At 49.0% G+C, this 6,865-nt stretch overlaps 2 non-coding genes across 2 annotated transcripts; both read left to right on the top strand.

Annotated features, from left to right (window-relative positions):
- The first annotated feature begins 3,249 nt into the window (after positions 1-3,249).
- Positions 3,250-5,545, top strand: LOC124319546. The gene has a single exon (XR_006913246.1). It is a non-coding gene; the product is annotated as a small subunit ribosomal RNA (ribosomal RNA).
- Positions 5,546-6,476: 931 nt separating this feature from the next.
- LOC124319542 lies at positions 6,477-6,629 on the top strand. Its single transcript, XR_006913243.1, has one exon. It is a non-coding gene; the product is annotated as a 5.8S ribosomal RNA (ribosomal RNA).
- Positions 6,630-6,865: the final 236 nt, after the last annotated feature.

Here is a 6,865-nt window from a genome sequence, read left to right as displayed (position 1 = left end):
GTTTGGCAACGACTCTCTCGCCCGGCCACTGGTCGGCGCGAGAGAGGAGTGAGCGAGACCCGTCGATTCGAAAAGAGAAGCCGTCACACCGTCGAGGCGTGGCGGCTCTCAAGTGGGTTGGTCGGGCGTGTCGTGATGACTCGCGACCGTAAAAAATTCCCACTCAAATTCTCCCATTTCCGACGACGGTGTTTGGCAACGACTCTCTCGCCCGGCCTCTGGTCGGCGCGAGAGAGGAGTGAGCGAGACCCGTCGATTCGAAAAAAAGCCGTCACACCGTCGAGGCGTGGCGGCTCTCAAATGGGTTGGTCGGGCGTGTCGTGATGACTCGCGACCGTAAAAAATTCCCACTCAAATTCTCCCATTTCCGACGACGGTGTTTGGCAACGACTCTCTCGCCCGGCCTCTGGTCGGCGCGAGAGAGGAGTGAGCGAGACCCGTCGATTCGAAAAAAAGCCGTCACACCGTCGAGGCGTGGCGGCTCTCAAATGGGTTGGTCGGGCGTGTCGTGATGACTTGCGACCGTAAAAAATTCCCACTCGTCGAAAATTTTCTAAGTCCCAACTTTGAAAACGACGGTTCCTGAAAGTCGGCTGGCGGTTGGATGGGGCAATGTCCCCGTCCAATCGCTAAAAATGAGCCGGAAAACGGAGACATTATGCGGCGGAACATTAGTGGTTTTCCTTAGTATAGAAGAGGTCTCGATTCCTAAACTCGGAAAAATTTTCAGAGTCCCAAAAATTTTCGAAGTGTCGAATAGTTTGGTTTCTCGAATTGAAAATTTTTTTCAAATTTGCGACATTACGACAAGCAGCGATTGTAAAGCCCGGTCCAAATTTTTCAAACGAGTCTTACTTCTTGTTAGTCCGCCTGGCCGATACCAAAGAATGGCCGACCGTCGACTATCGGGCGAATAGACGGGTGAAAGAAATAAAGTCGAAGCCGGTGGTTGGATAGATATCGAAGGGAAGGCGAAAGAGGCGAAAAGGAAAGCGCGAAATTTCTTTAGTAGCTTCGACGCAAAAACTTTGGTATCGACGGGGAGCTTTGGGAAATGAAACGAAGACGCAGAATGGGAAGTTGTCCGGTTCGGCGTTAGTTGTAGTTTCATTTCCACCGTAGCTGAGCTCCTTTCCGCCCGCCACTTCACATGATTTTAGTTTCGATTCCGTTCGATCGCGCTTGCACTGTCTTTGTTTTTTTTTCACTGCTTGGATCGCGGCTTTGCTCTAACCAGTTTAGCCCCATGCGATCAAAAAGTCTTAAAAAAAAAAAACCGTTGAACGGAGACGAACTCGATGAGCTGTCGGTGTGTGAAATATCATTCCTTCGGTAAAACCGTTTTCGAAATTTCCGATGGTCGGTATATGTAAAAATATATCCGAACCGCGATGTGGACGGGAATTCAAACGCCCGCTTCACCGATTGGTGCGACAGCTGAGAAGCTCGTCACTCGATCCAACGACTCTTGGTCGAAAAGTTCAGAAGAGGTGCGCGCGTCAAACATTTTTTTGGTTTCGGACGTTTCGTTTCTTCGGCACGTGTGGTTTGTCTGTGGCCGTCTGTGAGAGAAATCGGACGCTTGTTCTTTGTTATTTTACCGTAACAAGACAAGACGGGAAAGATTCTTTCTTCCAAACTTACGGCATCATAACCATCAGCGTTTACCGTCAGCGACGATACGGAAGAGAAAAGAAAATGGTGCGCGTCTTTTCACTTTTTGACACCGTATCAAAAAAAAATTACCGTTCAGGCGGAAATGTGTGTGTGTGTGTGTGAGCCGAGAGATAAAAAATAAAAAAGCCACCAAACAGAACGCTTTCAAATTATTTCGTGCGGCGTGCGCATATTTCACATTTTGCCGTTTGACGGAAGCTCGTTGTGTGGAACACAGAAGTGGAGATGGACGGAGTTGAAGGGGGGCGAAGACGGCCCGGTCGGACAAAGTCAAGAGATTGAAATATACGAGAGAATTGGGTGGAAGTGATGGCAAATCTATAAAATTCAAAAATCGGATGAGATGCGAGGACCGCAAAATGTGGCGTCGACTCTGACTCTCTTTTACTACGAACTTCCCTTCGACGGAAGATATCGAGAGCTGAGCTGAGCGCCCGCTGAGTATGGCCGGCGTAATTACAAACGAGTTACGGTTGGAGCTATATCGATTGTACGTATCCCGAACGTTCATCGAACAAGCCAGATCAACTCGGCGCCCGGTAAGATGTACGCTCAGTTATGGCCATGACACACGAAGGGAGAATTCAAACGGCTGTGAGTGTACGGCCCGCCCGGAGTTGTGTGTAGGCAGTGACCTCTCAAGAAAAAACGTAAAAAATTTTTTTTTGACAGTCACCGGTCTGCGACAAGTAATCAGTACGAAACTTGGGTGCAATGCAAAAAACATTTTGAGAATCCTTGCTTGACAACAACGAATCTAACACGATAAAAAAAACGATCCCCATCGGTGTACCGCTTGCTTTTCTCGCGCTTCGGCGCAGAATCGCTTATTCAGCTGCCCTTGGAATATGTTCGTTTCGTGCATACTTGATCTCGGTCATTCTTCGGTGAACTCTTAAAGAATTGCGCACTTTTATAGGGGTAGTCTGGTTGCTTGTCTCGACTTGAAATGATTTGTTTTTTTCCGCCCATGACTTTCTATACGATGCCTCTATGCTGGCCTCTGACCGCGGTTGTTCCGAGTTTTCTCTTTCTCTTCGAAAGTCTTTGCGGAAAATTCTGCCTCGTGTGACCGTTGAGCGGTGAGGTGTGTGTGTGTGTGTGTGTCGTGCGGGGTGATGCGAGAGTGTGCCTCGGCGGTGGAAAAATAAAAATAAAACTCTGAGCCCACAAAAATTTAAAAGATGTATGCTTGTCAGCTTAGTAAAGCAGGCTTGACTTATGAGCATACAGCACGCCACATATGACCGTCGAAAACCGTAATACGGGAAAAAAAGTTGATGAATATATCAAGACCGGTCGAATGAATCCGATTCACTTTGGGCTCATAGACCGTTGAATGGTCTTTGACTTTGGAAATTGAAATGAAAAAAATCCAACAAACGGATCGGATCGGTGTTTCTCTTCACTGGGACTCGCTGTGACACGCCAGGCGTTGCGATCAAAAATTTTAGTTTCCGAAGAAAAAGAAAAAAAACGAAAAACGTGTTGATTTGGTGTGTGTTTGGTGATGCGTGGGCGAAATAAAAACCCGCAACTCGCCGGATGCATATCAAACAAACATACACGAAATACCTGGTTGATCCTGCCAGTAGCATATGCTTGTCTCAAAGATTAAGCCATGCATGTCTAAGTACAAGCCGCTAGACGGCGAAACCGCGAATGGCTCAATAAATCAGTTATGGTTCCTTAGATCCACTCCATCCTACTTGGATAACTGTGGTAATTCTAGAGCTAATACATGCACTCGAGCCTCGACTGCGGGCTTTCGGGCTCGCAGAAGAGGTGCTTTTATTAGATCAAAACCAGTCGGGGCCGGGCTTTCGGGCTCGCGCACCGTACCAATTTTGGTGACTCTGGATAACTTCACGCCGATCGCACGGCCTTCGCGCCGGCGACGTATCTTTCAAATGTCTGCCTTATCAACTGTCGATGGTAGGTTACGCGCCTACCATGGTTGCAACGGGTAACGGGGAATCGGGGTTCGATTCCGGAGAGGGAGCCTGAGAAACGGCTACCACATCCAAGGAAGGCAGCAGGCGCGCAAATTACCCACTCCCGGCACGGGGAGGTAGTGACGAAAAATAACGATACGGGACTCTTCCGAGGCCCCGTGATTGGAATGAGTACACTTTAAATCCTTTAACGAGGAACCATTGGAGGGCAAGTCTGGTGCCAGCAGCCGCGGTAACTCCAGCTCCAATAGCGTATATTAAAGTTGTTGCGGTTAAAAAGCTCGTAGTCGGATGTCTGTCTTCGGCCGGGCGGCGCCGCTCTGAATCAAGGGTGTTGCGTTTCACGCTCTGGGAGCCCGGGTGTCAAAGCCCGACTCTCTTCACGGTCGGACAACATCGCCGGAGTGGTGGTCGGTGCGTCGTTGTTGTATCTGCGGCCAGAGTTGGAAAGTTCTTTCGGGTTCTTTTTTAAATTTTGGTCGTAGTTGACTCGATTCGCTCCACCCAGTCAATCGTTCGGGGTGCCCTTCACCGGGTGTCTCGGGCGGCCGGCAACGTTTACTTTGAACAAATTAGAGTGCTCAAAGCAGGTGTATCCCAACGCCTGAATATCGCAGCATGGAATGATGGAATAGGACCTCGGTCCGATTTTGCTGGTCTTTTACTTTTGGACCCGAGGTAATGGTCAATAGAGACGGACGGGGGCATTCGTACTGCGGCGACAGAGGTGAAATTCTTGGACCGCCGCAAGACGAACAACAGCGAAGGCATTTGCCAAGAATGTTTTCCTTGATCAAGAACGAAAGTTAGAGGTTCGAAGGCGATCAGATACCGCCCTAGTTCTAACCATAAACGATGCCAACCAGCAATCCGTCGGAGTTACTCCAATGACTCGACGGGCAGCTTCCGGGAAACCAAAGTCTTTGGGTTCCGGGGGAAGTATGGTTGCAAAGCTGAAACTTAAAGGAATTGACGGAAGGGCACCACCAGGAGTGGAGCCTGCGGCTTAATTTGACTCAACACGGGAAACCTCACCAGGCCCGGACACTGGAAGGATTGACAGATTGAGAGCTCTTTCTTGATTCGGTGGGTGGTGGTGCATGGCCGTTCTTAGTTGGTGGAGCGATTTGTCTGGTTAATTCCGATAACGAACGAGACTCTAGCCTGCTAAATAGGTGACGGGTTTTATCAATTGAAACCGAAGGGAGTACGGAGGCGTCGGGATCAGGTGGCGGCGATTCGGGTCTCGGTGGGACTGGTTCCTTTAGTGAGGCAATCTCTCGGCTTGGTTTCGTTGTGCTCTGTTCGTCGGGTGTACGGCCTTCACGGGTTGGTTGCCTGGCGGATGAGGTATGGCGGGGCTTTGTCGGGAATGTCTCGCGGGGGCTGGCTCTATTGTTATTCGGTCGTCGTCATCCCCGGCGATACCTTCTGCTCTCGCGTCCGTCACGCAGGTCTTCTTAGAGGGACAAGCGGCGTCCAGCCGCGTGACAGTGAGCAATAACAGGTCTGTGATGCCCTTAGATGTCCTGGGCCGCACGCGCGCTACACTGAAGGAATCAGCGTGTTTCACTCTCCCTGTCCGAAAGGACCGGGTAACCGCTGAACCTCCTTCGTGGTTGGGATTGGGGACTGCAATGATCCCCATGAACCAGGAATCCCTAGTAGGCGCGGGTCACTAGCCCGCGTCGATTACGTCCCTGCCCTTTGTACACACCGCCCGTCGCTACTACCGATTGAATGATTTAGTGAGGCCTTCGGACGGGCTTGTCGGGGTGCCGTCGAGTGGGGAGCAATCTCTGCCCGTGCGGTGCCTACCAACGGCGAGACTGAAAGATGGTCGAACTTGATCCTTTAGAGGAAGTAAAAGTCGTAACAAGGTTTCCGTAGGTGAACCTGCGGAAGGATCATAAACGAACAAGACAAATGTTTTGCGCATATGGCTTTGGTTGAGCACGAAACAACTAAAAGTTGCAAAACAAAAAAAACCCCATCAAAAGTCTTTCGGCGTAAGACATCGTATGAACTATGTGTGGGTTGACGGAAGAAAATCATTTATTTTGAACGGGTATCAGGCGCTCTGATGCGCGGTGGTTTAAAGCGGATTCGCCTTTTCAAATTGATTTTTCTTTCCTCTCGGCTCAAAAAAAAACACAAAGTCTTTCGATTTGGTCTATGGCCGTGAGCAAATTCTTCCTGCTTCGATGGTGAATGTCTCTATAGATTCATTCGACCTTTAGCGGCGCTCACAGTGTTGACGTTAGTAGAGTGAAGAATACGATAGCCCGCCTGGGCCGCGAGTACCGAAGGAACAATAAAGGAGATTTTATAAAGTCTTAGTCCCTAAATCAAACACTTTGAAAAATAAAAACTCGGTGGATGGAGAGTCGGAAAAAAAAAAAAACATCAAGATTTTGAACGGGTATCAGGCGCTCTGATGCGCGGTGGTTTAAAGCGGATACGCCCAATCGAAATTGTTTTTTTTTGTTTCTCTCTTCGTCTTCGGGATTTTTTGATTCTCGGTGGGGGACGAAAGTGTGAGACTTTACTCTGGACGTTCTTTCGGGCGTAGATACTCGTGGTTGCGTGCGTGTGCGTCGTATAGACTAACACTCCAAAGCCCGACACTATGCCGTTGAAAACCGAATGTTTTTTAAGCTTGCCCTTCGCCCTCTCGATGAAGTAGGAAGAATTCAAAATCACAATAACACACTAAACCCAAATTCTAGTACGAGTGTTTATCGGAACATTTTCTTTCTGGCTTTCTTTCTCCGCCCTCGCATTCATTTGCTTGGGCGGGTTGGAGAAAAAGAGAGAAGAAAACGAATATGTCGTTTTATATACGACCCTGAACGGTGGATCACTAGGCTCGTGGATCGATGAAGAGCGCAGCAAAGTGCGCTAATCCATGCGAACTGCAGAACACATGGAGCATCGAAATCTTGAACGTAAATGGCGGCCCAGCTTCTCGCTCGGGCCACATCTGACTGAGGGTCGGTCGAATGATGAACGAACAGAGATTTTTTCAGTCTTGGTTTTGCATGTTGGGTCGCGGCGAGATTTATTTTTCACCCGGCCTGACCGCATAAAAGCTCCCGAATCTCTAACGTCTGGGTGCCGCGCGACTTAAGTGTCCGCGATGCCTCAAATACAAAAAAGGGGGAAAAATAAAAGAAGGTTCGCCCTGTTTTGTTTTTTTCCTCTCTATTCAAAAGAAACCTTTTTCGATGGCA

This window comes from Daphnia pulicaria, unplaced genomic scaffold, assembly GCF_021234035.1.
Source record: "Daphnia pulicaria isolate SC F1-1A unplaced genomic scaffold, SC_F0-13Bv2 h1tg000179l, whole genome shotgun sequence".
Taxonomy (NCBI): domain Eukaryota; kingdom Metazoa; phylum Arthropoda; class Branchiopoda; order Diplostraca; family Daphniidae; genus Daphnia; species Daphnia pulicaria.
The sequence above is the reverse complement of the archived record's forward strand: the minus strand, read 5'-3'. Positions and strand labels throughout refer to the sequence as shown.